The 16,602-nt window shown below is 30.5% G+C and overlaps 2 long non-coding RNA genes across 2 annotated transcripts in view; both read left to right on the forward strand.

Annotated features, from left to right (window-relative positions):
* The window catches only part of LOC145016957 (uncharacterized), a 38,073-nt gene extending 23,860 nt beyond the window's left edge, over positions 1-14,213 (forward strand). Inside the window, exons 11-18 of the long non-coding RNA XR_013666336.1 lie at positions 6-67; positions 637-4,438; positions 4,722-4,783; positions 10,123-10,227; positions 10,302-10,348; positions 10,419-10,615; positions 11,299-11,382; positions 11,465-14,213. This is a non-coding gene — a long non-coding RNA (uncharacterized LOC145016957). The remainder of the gene's footprint in view (positions 1-5; positions 68-636; positions 4,439-4,721; positions 4,784-10,122; positions 10,228-10,301; positions 10,349-10,418; positions 10,616-11,298; positions 11,383-11,464) is intronic.
* On the forward strand, positions 4,790-8,072 carry LOC145016965 (uncharacterized). The gene is made up of 2 exons (XR_013666338.1): positions 4,790-4,966; positions 7,744-8,072. It is a non-coding gene; the product is annotated as an uncharacterized LOC145016965 (long non-coding RNA).
* Positions 14,214-16,602: the final 2,389 nt, after the last annotated feature.

A 16,602-nucleotide genomic window follows, 5' to 3' on the forward strand; every position in this document is an offset into this window, starting at 1 on the left:
TCTAGATGAAGCCTTTAGATATGGTGCAATCCCCATTGTTAGAAAGACAGGGGTTACAAAATGAAAGGTGAACTTTTACTCTATCTTTTTATTATATAAAATTCCTCTTCAAATTGATATTAAATAATATGGAAATTAGATCTTAGAATCTGATTTATCAATTATTGTGTTTTCAATGTTAATGATGACTCCATTGATCCATTCCTATACACCTCAAACATGGAATTATCTTTGCGACACAGATAAACAGGTAAATCTCTGTTAAGTCAAGTTAGGGCTTATATTTAAGAAAATGAGAACATAATTAGGGAAAAAGAAGGAAAAATAATTGAGGAAAGTTTTTTGTAAAAAGTCAAGGAATTTGGTTTGAAAGAATCAACCTTCATTGGTGGTGGGATGTAAAGGGACAGAGGCATAGGGAGTGATCAAGTTCCTTTAGCGAACTACTTGCACTTAACAAAATTAGTTATAATAATTCATTATTTTTCTTACTGTCTTATAAATTCAAAGTTCTCAAATAGTGACTTTTTATATTTATTTTTTTTTTCTTTTAAATTAACCCATGTAATGCATGGGTCTCCCAATTAGTTATATAAAAAAATAAAGTTATTAACAACTATGATGTTTATATTTCAGGAATAGAGATCGTCATAACACAATAAAAATCAATTTGAGAGACCAGTTAGAAGAGACGTCATAACACAATAAAAATCAATTTGAGAGACCAGTCAGAAGAGAATGCAATTTGTCTTATAGATATTCATCTATGGATTGCATTTAACCTGGGAAGTTATAACATTAGTTTATTATTAGATACTTTCTTATATCTTTACTAATATGTAAGTTTTTATTTTTCTAAACAACCTTGCATAAAATAACTATAATTTTGGGGAATGCGAACCATCAAGCGGTACAAATTTGTTTATTTTACATTATGATTATATATATTTTTATAATTAACTATCTATGTTTTTTTGCAGATCAGTGGTTACTTACTTAGAAAATACGTCCGACTCAAAGAAAACCCGGGCGTTTTTGAAATCGCATTTTTCTTGAATAAAAAAGACTACAACTTTGATAATGAGATGGACTGGGTTGGTGATCAAACAAATAGTTGGCGATCGGCTTTAGAGGCATTACTGCGATGTGGCCAACTTTAAGTGGGTGTCAACCCACAAGGTTAGTATCCTTGACATTATTTTTGTTGTTTATTGTAACATAGAAAGTAGGGATGTTATTTGGACCGGAACCGGATAGAACCGACGTGAACAACACGAAAACCAAATAAGGGTAATTGCATGGACTGAGAACCGAACCAATTAACCAATACGGGTTCGGTTGGTTTAGGTATTAATCGATTCGGTTTAGTTATTACCCGAATTACCCGAATAACATGTACAAGATGATTAAGCATCTAATATAACCGAAAAAACCCTGAATAAACCGTATTAGGATTCTATAACCCAAACAACATTTACAATATGATCATAAACAATGTATTTTTTATGACTTTTGTAGCTTATGATTTCTTAACAAATCCTTTAAATAAATAAATTTGTTAATTAAAAATAATGCAAAGTATACATAATTGTTTCAAAGGTGTAAAAAAAGGTTAGAATTTGTGTAGTAAAAATGTAAATGACGAATTAACTAAGATATAAGAATGTAAAATCCAATATGCTTTTATTTGGGACGGGTATTTAGATTTTTACTACACAAATTCTAACATTTTTTTACACCTTTGAAACAATTATGTATACTTTGCATTATTTTTAATTAACAAATTTATTTATTTAAAGGATTTGTTAAGAAATCATAAGCTACAAAAGTCATAAAAAATACATTGTTTATGATCATATTGTAAATGTTGTTTGGGTTATAGAATCCTAATACGGTTTATTCAGGGTTTTTTCGGTTATATTAGATGCTTAATCATCTTGTACATGTTATTCGGGTAATTCGGGTAATAACTAAACCGAATTGATTAATACCTAAACCAACCGAACCCGTATTGGTTAATTGGTTCGGTTCTCAGTCCATGCAATTACCCTTATTTGGTTTTCGAGTTGCTCACGTCGGTTCTATCCGGTTCCAGTCCGAATAACATCCCTACTTTCTATGTTACAATAAACAACAAAAATAATGTCAAGGATACTAACCTTGTGGGTTGACACCCACTTAAAGTTGGCCACATCGCAGTAATGCCTCTAAAGCCGATCGCCAACTATTTGTTTGATCACCAACCCAGTCCATCTCATTATCAAAGTTGTAGTCTTTTTTATTCAAGAAAAATGCGATTTCAAAAACGCCCGGGTTTTCTTTGAGTCGGACGTATTTTCTAAGTAAGTAACCACTGATCTGCAAAAAAACATAGATAGTTAATTATAAAAATATATATAATCATAATGTAAAATAAACAAATTTGTACCGCTTGATGGTTCGCATTCCCCAAAATTATAGTTATTTTATGCAAGGTTGTTTAGAAAAATAAAAACTTACATATTAGTAAAGATATAAGAAAGTATCTAATAATAAACTAATGTTATAACTTCCCAGGTTAAATGCAATCCATAGATGAATATCTATAAGACAAATTGCATTCTCTTCTGACTGGTCTCTCAAATTGATTTTTATTGTGTTATGACGTCTCTTCTAACTGGTCTCTCAAATTGATTTTTATTGTGTTATGACGATCTCTATTCCTGAAATATAAACATCATAGTTGTTAATAACTTTATTTTTTTATATAACTAATTGGGTGACCCATGCATTACATGGGTTAATTTAAAAGAAAAAAAAATAAATATAAAAAGTCACTATTTGAGAACTTTGAATTTATAAGACAGTAAGAAAAATAATGAATTATTATAACTAAAATGTTTTTTATCTTTTAAATTTAAACAAATAATTTAAATAAATAAATATAAAAAACTACAGAGCTTTAATTTGAGAATTTTAAAATTTAAAGGTAAGTTTATTAATAAAACTGATATCAATTTATTACTATAATTATTGCAATTATTACATTAAAATATTATGTGAAATTTAATAAAATAGAAAAGCTCATAAAATGACATGTGGAAAAAAAATTTAATTTAAAATAACCACCAAATGACATTTGACAAATTGAATAAGAATGTCACATGTGATAAAAAAAAAAAAAACACTTCTTTTTTTAGAGTAGATTAAAAATAAACTTAAAGCTAACCTTAATTCAATCAATTTAAAACCCTCAAATTTTTTGTTCCTTGCAAGATCCCTTTCTAGAGCCGGTCTCAATATCTCTTCCTACAAACATAAATCATTTAAAGGAAGAAGTTTATGGGATGTGGGGCCTAAAGATAAAATGAGTTGGAGTTGGAAAAACCTGTTGAAGATTAGACCTTACCTTCAGGACTCTTTTTATTCTCATATTGGAAATGGTGAAGATACTTCCATGTGGTTTGATAATTTGCATCAACTAGGTCCTTTGAGTTATTTCCTATCTCATAGAGAAATAGCTAATGCTGGGTTTAATATACGGGATAAAGTCAGTGATGTGATAGTTAATGAAGATTGGAGTTGGCCATTTGATTGGCAGAGAATGATTTCACAGCTTGGAGAGTACCTTGTTCCTAGGCTCATTAGAAAGAAAAAGGATGTTGTGTTGTGGATGAACTAGAAGCGAGATATTGTTCCTTTTACTGTTAGTCATGTCTTTTCTTCTCTAATTAGTCTAGAGCCCAAAGTTGATTGGTATGACTTGGTTTGGTTTCAAAACAAAATTCTCGGACACTGTTTCATTCTTTGGCTAGCTATTCTTGGAAGACATAGAACACAAGATAGAATGAAAAAATGGAAAGTTTCTGATGACTTCTCTAGTGCTTTTTGTAACAATCAAGTGGATTCTCATACTCATTTGTTTTTTTAATGTAATTTCCCAATTGGAAGTTTGGAAGATGATAAAAGGCAATGTGAATTTCAAACAAAAACCAGGAAATTGGTTTGAGATGATAAACAAAAAAAAAATGACTCGACTCGTTTGACAACTATGTCCCTGCCCAAATTATTAATACTATTGACGACCGTGAGTCTAACCGCCGTCCTCAAAATCTAAGCCGTCTAAACTCCCACGTTCTTTCGATCTCGGCCGCATAAACTCGATTTTGGCGGTTGTTTACGGTTCCAGCAATCGGTTTTGACGACCCTCCTCCTCCCCACCTCCCACGTTCCGGTGCTCTGTAATTCTTCCCACGATCTCCCCTTATTTCTCTCTTGGCTTCACGATTGAGTATGAAGGTTTCTTTGATTGAAGTATAAGAAAGACACCACTTCATCTCCAATGTTCCTGATGCTCCTCTATTTCATCTCCTTCTCTCGCTTCAGATCTTCATGTACAACCCATCATCCCCAATTCATGAACCCTAGCCTAAGTTTTTCATCTCGCACAACCACTCAGGTACGTTTCTCCTACTAGCTCCACATTGTGATTGTGTTAATTTTTCCCCCTTATTTAATCTCGAACCGAATCATTTGTCATTGATGTGGAAAAACATGGATTCATTTGATTTTCGGTTTGAGTTTTAATTGGAGGCGTTTGGAAGTATAAATAAGAAGAGGTAAATTCGTCAACTTCCATGGGAAGCAGATATTATTTGTTCATTATGATATTTTATTTCTTATGTTAATAGATGGAAATTGAAAACTAACAATTATTTAACTATTATTTTATTTTGCTCTAGATGAAGCCTTTAGATATGGTGCAATCCCCATTGTTAGAAAGACAGGGGTTACAAAATGAAAGGTGAACTTTTACTCTATCTTTTTATTATATAAAATTCCTCTTCAAATTGATATTAAATAATATGGAAATTAGATCTTAGAATCTGATTTATCAATTATTGTGTTTTCAATGTTAATGATGACTCCATTGATCCATTCCTATACACCTCAAACATGGAATTATCTTTGCGACACAGATAAACAGGTAAATCTCTGTTAAGTCAAGTTAGGGCTTATATTTAAGAAAATGAGAACATAATTAGGGAAAAAGAAGGAAAAATAATTGAGGAAAGTTTTTTGTAAAAAGTCAAGGAATTTGGTTTGAAAGAATCAACCTTCATTGGTGGTGGGATGTAAAGGGACAGAGGCATAGGGAGTGATCAAGTTCCTTTAGCGAACTACTTGCACTTAACAAAATTAGTTATAATAATTCATTATTTTTCTTACTGTCTTATAAATTCAAAGTTCTCAAATAGTGACTTTTTATATTTATTTTTTTTTTCTTTTAAATTAACCCATGTAATGCATGGGTCTCCCAATTAGTTATATAAAAAAATAAAGTTATTAACAACTATGATGTTTATATTTCAGGAATAGAGATCGTCATAACACAATAAAAATCAATTTGAGAGACCAGTTAGAAGAGACGTCATAACACAATAAAAATCAATTTGAGAGACCAGTCAGAAGAGAATGCAATTTGTCTTATAGATATTCATCTATGGATTGCATTTAACCTGGGAAGTTATAACATTAGTTTATTATTAGATACTTTCTTATATCTTTACTAATATGTAAGTTTTTATTTTTCTAAACAACCTTGCATAAAATAACTATAATTTTGGGGAATGCGAACCATCAAGCGGTACAAATTTGTTTATTTTACATTATGATTATATATATTTTTATAATTAACTATCTATGTTTTTTTGCAGATCAGTGGTTACTTACTTAGAAAATACGTCCGACTCAAAGAAAACCCGGGCGTTTTTGAAATCGCATTTTTCTTGAATAAAAAAGACTACAACTTTGATAATGAGATGGACTAGGTTGGTGATCAAACAAATAGTTGGCGATCGGCTTTAGAGGCATTACTGCGATGTGGCCAACTTTAAGTGGGTGTCAACCCACAAGGTTAGTATCCTTGACATTATTTTTGTTGTTTATTGTAACATAGAAAGTAGGGATGTTATTTGGACCGGAACCGGATAGAACCGACGTGAACAACACGAAAACCAAATAAGGGTAATTGCATGGACTGAGAACCGAACCAATTAACCAATACGGGTTCGGTTGGTTTAGGTATTAATCGATTCGGTTTAGTTATTACCCGAATTACCCGAATAACATGTACAAGATGATTAAGCATCTAATATAACCGAAAAAACCCTGAATAAACCGTATTAGGATTCTATAACCCAAACAACATTTACAATATGATCATAAACAATGTATTTTTTATGACTTTTGTAGCTTATGATTTCTTAACAAATCCTTTAAATAAATAAATTTGTTAATTAAAAATAATGCAAAGTATACATAATTGTTTCAAAGGTGTAAAAAAAGGTTAGAATTTGTGTAGTAAAAATGTAAATGACGAATTAACTAAGATATAAGAATGTAAAATCCAATATGCTTTTATTTGGGACGGGTATTTAGATTTTTACTACACAAATTCTAACATTTTTTTACACCTTTGAAACAATTATGTATACTTTGCATTATTTTTAATTAACAAATTTATTTATTTAAAGGATTTGTTAAGAAATCATAAGCTACAAAAGTCATAAAAAATACATTGTTTATGATCATATTGTAAATGTTGTTTGGGTTATAGAATCCTAATACGGTTTATTCAGGGTTTTTTCGGTTATATTAGATGCTTAATCATCTTGTACATGTTATTCGGGTAATTCGGGTAATAACTAAACCGAATTGATTAATACCTAAACCAACCGAACCCGTATTGGTTAATTGGTTCGGTTCTCAGTCCATGCAATTACCCTTATTTGGTTTTCGAGTTGCTCACGTCGGTTCTATCCGGTTCCAGTCCGAATAACATCCCTACTTTCTATGTTACAATAAACAACAAAAATAATGTCAAGGATACTAACCTTGTGGGTTGACACCCACTTAAAGTTGGCCACATCGCAGTAATGCCTCTAAAGCCGATCGCCAACTATTTGTTTGATCACCAACCCAGTCCATCTCATTATCAAAGTTGTAGTCTTTTTTATTCAAGAAAAATGCGATTTCAAAAACGCCCGGGTTTTCTTTGAGTCGGACGTATTTTCTAAGTAAGTAACCACTGATCTGCAAAAAAACATAGATAGTTAATTATAAAAATATATATAATCATAATGTAAAATAAACAAATTTGTACCGCTTGATGGTTCGCATTCCCCAAAATTATAGTTATTTTATGCAAGGTTGTTTAGAAAAATAAAAACTTACATATTAGTAAAGATATAAGAAAGTATCTAATAATAAACTAATGTTATAACTTCCCAGGTTAAATGCAATCCATAGATGAATATCTATAAGACAAATTGCATTCTCTTCTGACTGGTCTCTCAAATTGATTTTTATTGTGTTATGACGTCTCTTCTAACTGGTCTCTCAAATTGATTTTTATTGTGTTATGACGATCTCTATTCCTGAAATATAAACATCATAGTTGTTAATAACTTTATTTTTTTATATAACTAATTGGGTGACCCATGCATTACATGGGTTAATTTAAAAGAAAAAAAAATAAATATAAAAAGTCACTATTTGAGAACTTTGAATTTATAAGACAGTAAGAAAAATAATGAATTATTATAACTAAAATGTTTTTTATCTTTTAAATTTAAACAAATAATTTAAATAAATAAATATAAAAAACTACAGAGCTTTAATTTGAGAATTTTAAAATTTAAAGGTAAGTTTATTAATAAAACTGATATCAATTTATTACTATAATTATTGCAATTATTACAGAGCACCGGAATGTGGGAGGTGGGGAGAAGGAGGAGGGTCGTCAAAACCGATTGCTGGAATCGTAAACAACCACCAAAATCGAGTTTATGCGGCCGAGATCGAAAGAACGTGGGAGTTTAGACGGCTTAGATTTTGAGGACGGCGGTTAGACTCACCGTCGTCAATAGTATTAATAATTTGGGTTGATTAACTAGTTAATAGCCAGGGGCATAGTTGTCAAACGATTCGAGTCATTTTTTTTTTGTTTTTGTGTATCATCTCAAACCAATTTCTTGGTTCTTGTTTTTGCCTTTAAAGAGTATTGAGGTCCCTGAATCATCTCAAACCAATTTCCCGATTTTTGTTTGAAAGTCACATTGTCTTTTATCATCTTCCAAACTTCCATTGGGAAATTACATTCAAAACACAAATGAGTATGAGAATCCACTTGATTGTTACAAAAAGCACAAGAGAAGTCATCAGAAACTTTCCATTTTTTCATTCTAGCTTGTGTTCTAAGTCTTCCAAGAATAGCTAGCCAAAGAATGAAACAAAGAATAGCTAGCCAAAGAATGAAACAGTGATTGAGAATTTTGTTTTGAAACCAAACCAAGTCATACCAATCAACTTTGGGCTCTAGACTAATTAGAGAAGAAAAGACATGACTAACAGTAGAAGGAACAATATCTCGCTTCCAGTTCATCCACAACACAACATCCTTTTTCTCTCTAATGAGCCTAGGAACAGGGTAATCTCCAAGCTGTAGAATCATTCTCAATCAATCAAATGGCCAACTCTAATCTTCATTAACTATCACATCACTCACTTTATCCCGTATATTAAACCCATCATTAGCTATTTCTCTATGAGATAGGAAATAACTCAAAGGACCTAGTTGATGCAAATTTTCAAACCACATGGAAGTATCTTCACCATTTCCAATATGAGAATAAAAAGAGTCATGAAGGTAAGGTCTAATCTTCAATAGGTTTCTCCAACTCCAACTCATTTTATCTTTAGGCCCTACATCCCATAAACTTCTTCCTTTAAGAAGGTAAGAATTAAAGCATGTTGAACACGACTCTTTTATATGGGAAACAACAAGACTTTTATTAAGACACTTAAGGAGAACTTACACTTTGTGAGATTACTACACACTTTGCTTTCTTTGAGGCTTTCTTGGATGGTTTGGAGCAAATGAGCTCCATACCTATTTATAGGCCTCTTAGGAAGGTTCTAGATACTAGCATACACTTACTACATACTAGATAACTCTAGAACTATCTAACATACTCTACATGCTTCCATATGTTTCTAGAACGTTCTACCATGTTCTGGAGAGGTCTAGGTTGCTCCAATGTCTTCTAGAATGATCCATATCCTTCCAGGGTCTTCCATGTCGTTCTAGAGTATTCTAGACTCTTCCGGTATATTCCAGAGTCTTCCATAGTCTTCCATAATGTTCTAGAATCTTCTAGAGCATTCTAGAACAAGCTAAAGTCTTCTAAATAATATTTGTTTTATTGGGCTAGTGATGATCTTTAACAAAGCATTTGACCCATAAGGAATTATGATGAGTCAAGTCATTTTGAATTATTACAAGATGTGTTTTTTATAAGTGGTGTTGTTTTGTTGTTTTTTTACAAATAAAAGCTATTAAAATGCAGTTTTTTATTAATATTGTTATTTTTATTTAAACATGTAGTTTTTATTTTATTTTATTTTATTTTATTTTATTTTATTTATAGAGTAAAGTTCTTTTGTTAAAAATTGCAGTTTTTTTTTAACAAAAGTGGATAGTTTTAACTTTTAAATGACTTTTGTTTGTAGGATGAGATATTGAGACCGGCTCTAGAAAGGGATCTAGCAAGGAACAAAAAACTGGAGAGTTTTAAATTGATTGAATTAACGTTAGCTTTAAGTTTGTTTTAATCTACTCTAAAAAAAGAAGTGTTTTTTTTTTTTGGTCACATGTCACATTCTTATTCAATTTGTCAAATGTCATTTTGTGGTTATTTTAAATTAAAATTTTTTTCCACGTCATTTTATGAGCTTTTCTATTTTATTAAATTTTCACATAATATTTTAATGTAATAATTGCAATAATTATAGTAATAAATTGATATAAGTTTTATTAATAAACTTACCTTTAAATTTTAAAATTCTCAAATTAAAGCTCTGTAGTTTTTTATATTTATTTATTTAAATTTAAAAGATAAAAAACATTTCAGTTATAATAATTCGTTATTTTTCTTACTTTCTTATAAGTTCAAAGTTCTCAAATATTGACTTTTTATATTTAATTTTTTTTCTTTTAAATTAACCCATGTAATGCATGGGTCTCCCAATTAGTTATATAAAAAAATAAAGTTATTAACAACTATGATGTTTATATTTCAGGAATAGATCGTCATAACACAATCAAAATCAATTTGGGAGACCAGTCAGAAGAGAATGCAATTTGTTCTATAGATATTCATCTATGGATTGCATTTAACCTAAGAAGTTGTAACATTAGTTTATTATTAGATACCTTCTTATATCTTTACTAATATGTAAGTTTTTATTTTTCTAAACAGCCTTGCAAAAAATAACTATAATTTCGGGGAATCCAAACCATCAAGCGGTACAAATTTGTTTATTTTACATTATGATTATATATTTTTTTATAATTAACTATCTATGTTTTTTTGCAGATCGGTCGTTACTTACTTAGAAAATATGTCAGACTCAGAAAACCCGGGCGTTTTTGAAATCACATTTTTCTTGAATAAAATAGACTACAACTTTGATAATGAGATGGACTGGGTTAGTGATCAAAAAAATAGTTGGCGATCGGTTTTAGAGGCATTACTGCGATGTGGCCAACTTTACGTGGGTGTCAACCCACAAGGTTAGTATCCTTGACATTATTTTTGTTGTTTGTTGTAACATAGAAAGTAGAGATGTTGAACCGGATTGAAACCGACGTGAACAACCCGAAAACCAAATAAGGGTAATTGCATGGACCGAGAACGGAACCAATTAACCAATACGGGTTCGGTTTAGTTTAGGTATTAATCGATTTGGTTCAGTTATTACCCGAATAACATGTACAAGATGATTAAGCACCTAATATAACCGAAAAAACACTGAATAAACTGTATTAGGATTCTATAACCCAAACAACATTTACAATATGATTATAAACATTGTATTTTTTATGACTTTTGTAGCTTATGATTTCTTAACAAATCCTTTAAATAAATAAATTTGTTAATTAAAAATAATGCAAAGTATACAAAATTGTTTTGAAGGTGTAAAAAAAGGTTAGAATTTGTGTAGTAAAAATGTAAACGACGAATTAACTATTCTTTGAGATATAAGAATGTAAAATCCAATATGCTCTTATTTGGGACGGGTATTTAGAACTGAATAAGGTCTTATTTGGATAACGCGGACCGAATAAACATAATATAAATACCCAAAAACCAAATCGAATTGCTTATTCGGGCCTAATTCGGTTTGGTTCAGGTTTTCGGGTCAAATTCTCATCCCTAATAGAAAGAATCAATAAAACTATTATTTTTATTGTAGATATCAGAAGAAATTTAGAAATTAGAGATCTTATTCAAGATGCAAAACAAAGTGAACGTCGTGCCAATTTATGGGACCAAACAGGTACTAATTTTATTCTTAGAGATATTCAGTTTTTTCTGTCTCGTTTTTATGTACATCTTTTTTCTATCTTCTCTTAATGCAGGCCTCTAAATTTTTCAAGGAAGGAAGTATAATTCTTCGAAATCAAAAGATGGATGAAGCAGAGAACTTAAGAAAGGAGATCAAGGTCGAAGATAAGAAAAATTACTTTAAGCTACTAGTATCCAGGTTTTTATAAATTATGTTTCTTGTTTATTTTATTTATTTATTTATTTTTTTTTTTAAATCTATGTTTCTAATTTAATGACCTTTTTAATGAATTCTTCAATTCACGAATAAAGAAATTACCAACAAAATCACTATTGATCTTCATGGACAATATAGACATGAGGCAATGTGGTTTTCGGAGCTTCACTTGTGACTGTTGAACAATTTGCGTAGTATGATCATTAACATTAGTTTATTTAATATATTTTCATGTCTTTTTCTTTAATTTTTTATTCTTTACAACAGCTGTAAAGGAAATTGTTGTGATAACAGGACATGCTGATGACCGAGAAACGGAATCGGTTTTGAAGCCAATGGTACATGTACTTTTTATTCAATTTTAATTTTCAATACTTAAAGAATAAAATATTTGCTTTTGTTTTGTAGTTCATTGGTTTATTAAAAAGATATGGAATTGAGCCTAAAGAATTAGACATTTCCGACTGTAGAGATGTCTAAACTAGAAGAAGCCTGCCATGATTGATGACAATATCATCTGCATTAATGCATTACTATTGATAGATGCATTGTATGGAAATTCCATCTCATTAGACCTGGAATGGTCAACAAAAAAATTCGATTGTCTTTAGTTTCTTCACTTGTTTTCTTTAGCACCTGATGATGTGGACAGAAATTAACAAAATCACATACGATGATAATGATCCAACATATATTTGACCAATATATTCCTATAGTCATATTTTTATGTAGAAATATCTTAATTCTTCTCTGAAAAGCGAGAAAAAGTCTATAGTAGCTGAACCAAAAATTATGGTAGTTTAAAGTTTATGTGATTGAATAGCGTTATTAACATATTGAATTTACAATAAATTTTTCAATAAGTGGACGCATAAATACGTTAAAATTTCTACAATAAAAATTTATTGTAAATTCAATATGTTAATAACGCTATTCAATTACATAAACTTTAAACTATCATAATTTTTGGTTCAGCTACTATAAGCTTTTTCTCGCTTTTCAGAGAAGAATTCAGATATTTCCATGTAAAAATATGACTATAGGGATATATTGGTCAAATATATGTTGGATCATTATCATCGTATGTGATTTTTTTAATTTCTGTCCACATCATCAGGTGCTAAAGAAAACAAGTGAAGAAACTAAAGACAATCGAATTTTTTTTGTTGACCATTCCAGGTCCAATGAGATGGAATTTATATATAATGCATCTACCAATAGTAATGCAGTAATGCAGATGACATTGTCATCAACCCTTGGCAGGCTTCTTCTAGTTTAGACATCTCGACAGTTGAAATGTCTAATTCTTTAGGCTCCATTCCATATCTTTTTAATAAACTAATGAACTACAAAACAAAAGCAAATCTTTTATTCTTTAACTATTGAAAATTAAAATTGAATAAAAAGTACATGTACCATTGGCTTCAAAACCGGTTTCTCGATCATCAGCATGTCCTGTTATCACAACAATTTCCTTTACAACTGTTGTAAAGAATAAAAAATTAAAGAAAAAGACATGAAAAGATATTAAATAAACTAATATTAATGATCATACTACGCAAATTGTTAAACAGCCACAAGTAAAGCTTCAAAAACCACATTGCCTCATGTCTATATTGTCCATGAAGATCAATAGTGATTTTGTTGGTAATTTCTTTATTCGTGAACTGAAGTATTCATTAAAGAGGTCATTAAATTAGACACATAGATTTAAAAAAATAAAATAAAAAACAAGAAACATAATTTATAAAAACCTGGATACTAGTAGCTTAAAATAAATTTTCTTATCCACCATCACCACCCACTCCAGCCCGATACCAACTCTGGCTGACTTTTTCGGCCATTGCATCCTTAACATTCTTTCCCTCTCTCACGTAGAAGAGCACCAATTCAGATCTAAGGTTTTGTATAGAGGAGATCGACCCTAGGCAATACACTACCCACCAGATCTGTCGAGGTATAGAGAAACCAAACATCTACACACGTAGATCTGGAACTCGCTTTCAGATCTAAATGACTATAGGTGATGACATGTTTGTTTTTCCCATCGTATCAAATCCAATGAATGGAAGTAACAGATACTAACCCTAGGCAGCGGTGGCGGCGAGATTTGAGACGATGAAGGTGAAGGTTTGAAACCAAATAATACGATGGTGATTTTCCGAGCTGGCGACAACATTAATGAGAGTTGGGTCGGTACCAGATTTTGCAGATACCGAATAATTACGTGGATTGATACAATGTTGAGAATCGACCAGAGAAATATGGAGATACCGAATCTTGATAAACAACGACCATAGCCTACCTAAGACCATCTTTTCCGATAAGGGGTTTGTCATCGGTGGTAGAGGGTGGATCAAGAATGAAAGACGTGGAAGAGATGTTATTTGATGGGATTATTGTTATGGTACTCTTGCAGCTACTAGTTCTCGGTAGAAGAAGACGACCTGATTCATCGTCGGAGTCGGTGAATTTAAGGGGGAAGAGTAGGTCATGCCTGAGTGCTCAGTCTATTTATGATTTCCATTTGTGTGTTTTGTGTTACATTTGTGGACAGTAATCAAGAGGGTTTCTGGTGGTATTCCATTTTCCGATGGTGGTTCAAATTTCCGGTTGTAGTGTTTAAGTGTTCTCAAGCAATATATATATATATATATATATATATATATATATATATATATATATATATATATATATATATATATATATATATATATGTAAAATCATTTAATTAAATTCGTGGGTCCTCTTAACCTTTTAAAACATTAAAAGGTTAAGTGGACCCACGAATTTAATTAAATGATTTTTTATTAATTAAAAGTAATCAAAAACATAAAAAATAAATCAAAAATAAATTAAAAACGACATTATAGTCAGTTCATGTCTTGTAAGGGATGAAATGTGTAACTTTTAACTAAACGAGGGACGGTAGAATTTAATTTTTGAAAATACGGACTAAACATGTCTTTTGACGCCTACATGAGGGACGATTTGTGTTTCAATTTATTTCAGCACATATTTTTGGGATCAATTGTGGTCTAAAAGATAATCCGTTTTGTTTTATTTATGAGTTTCATTATTAGTATACGTTTTTAACTAAAATATATATTAATTAAAACCTTGACTTTGTAGAATTAGAGAATACAATGTTTATATAGATTTTTATCGAAGTGTTTCAATTTCCCAAAGATCACAATAGAATGTATTAGTTCTATAGATTTTAATCAAGTGTACAATGGACACATGTTTTTTTTTCCAGTTAACTTAATTTAGACGGAATAACTTAAGACAAATTTCATGAAATAACCATATTTTAAGGGGTATTTTCACATTTTAATCATAAAATTTCAAAAATTATAAAATGATCATCGGGTCTGCTAATCCGTTTACCTTTCTGAGGATCTTAATAAGGTGACAGCACTAAAGAACAATTTTTACGGGGGTTTTTAGGGGGTTTTTAATAATTTTTGTTACTTAATAATCATTTTCGCATATAAAATCAAAATAATAAATAATAAATAAATAATTAATAATTTCGCAGAGACGAACATCGATCCTTAGAGGGGAGGGGGCTTTGTGGATATGTTCTTGAGCAAAACACTTTTGCGGATCTGTTCTTTGTAGAAACGATATTTCCATGGCAAAAATCGGATAAAAATTTGGGATTTACTAATTACTAAACTATCATACATTCATACAAACTATCATACACCCTAACAACATATAATTAACTAAAAAAACTAAAAAAACGGGCAATTACTTTTTCATACCTAAAAAATTGACACTATTTTTGCTCAAGAAGAGATCATCTGAGCCATTAACCGATCCTTAGAGCCATTAAGCGATTACGGATCTGATGATCATTTTACAAATTTCGAAATTTTAAGGTAAAAGGTGAAAACACCCTTTAAGATATGGTTATTTTATGAAATTTCTCATAAGTTAATTGGCTAAGCCAAAAAAATTGATGGATATTGTTAAAAGTTGTTTGTCTGAATGGAAAGGGAAAAGTGTGGATCCTGATCCTCCATCCACATTCAAATAACCATGATGGACATTGTTATATATTAAGAGCAAACTCATAATTAAAAAAAAAAAGAAGAAGAAAAAGGAAAAAATAGTTTCAAGCATCGTATCATAGATACCTTCTTGTGTGAACAAACATCTATTATTGCTTGCATTCTTCAAGGAAATAGGCATGTGTCTTCTTCAACTTTTCTATCAGTTCTGCATTCCTATAACAAAACTTAACTCTATACCCATTAGCAATGAAAACCATTAAGAGAAAATAACAATTTAACTTTAAATTATAAAAAAAAAATGATAATCCCTTGGTCATATGTTTAGAGATAGATAGATATAAAGAGGAGAGAATTTAATGGGCAGATGAATTGGCGATAAACCATGAAGAAGAAAATTGAAATAGAAAAATGGAACTATATGAACGAATACCATGTGTATTACTGTTGTTCAATGGATATCATGGTCATGTACACTATGGTCACCTCTAAAACATAATTACAGATGAATATGTCGATTTACATTTGCAATATGAGTCCCTCCTTCAAACCAAGTGGGCGAGAAAATCAAACAAAGCCGTTTACTGGGGTCAAGAGTTCTTAAACAGAGGATTCACTTCAAATTTTCAAGCGATTAGTTCAATAAACTGTTTCACCCTCGCTTACGCAATATTTTATTTATATTATGGTTTATTATTATACAATTGGCATCTCAGCTCACGGTGTCACGTCCCCTTGTTATGAACTTATGGTAGTTGATTCTACACTTCCACTATTGTTCCTGTTGGTTCGGACAATCATTTTTCACCGTTTTCTAGAGCTATTGAATGTAGAGAGTATCCTCATCTCATGTCATTTTTGTTAAATCTTTAATTTTTTTTTTCATGAAATGCAGAAAAATAAAAACATATTCATAAAATATTTTTGGATTTTTCAAATATATATGTATATATATACATATATATATATATATATA

The sequence above is a fragment of the Lactuca saligna genome, chromosome 9, assembly GCF_052625555.1.
Source record: "Lactuca saligna cultivar CGN05327 chromosome 9, ASM5262555v1, whole genome shotgun sequence".
NCBI classification, from domain to species: domain Eukaryota; kingdom Viridiplantae; phylum Streptophyta; class Magnoliopsida; order Asterales; family Asteraceae; genus Lactuca; species Lactuca saligna.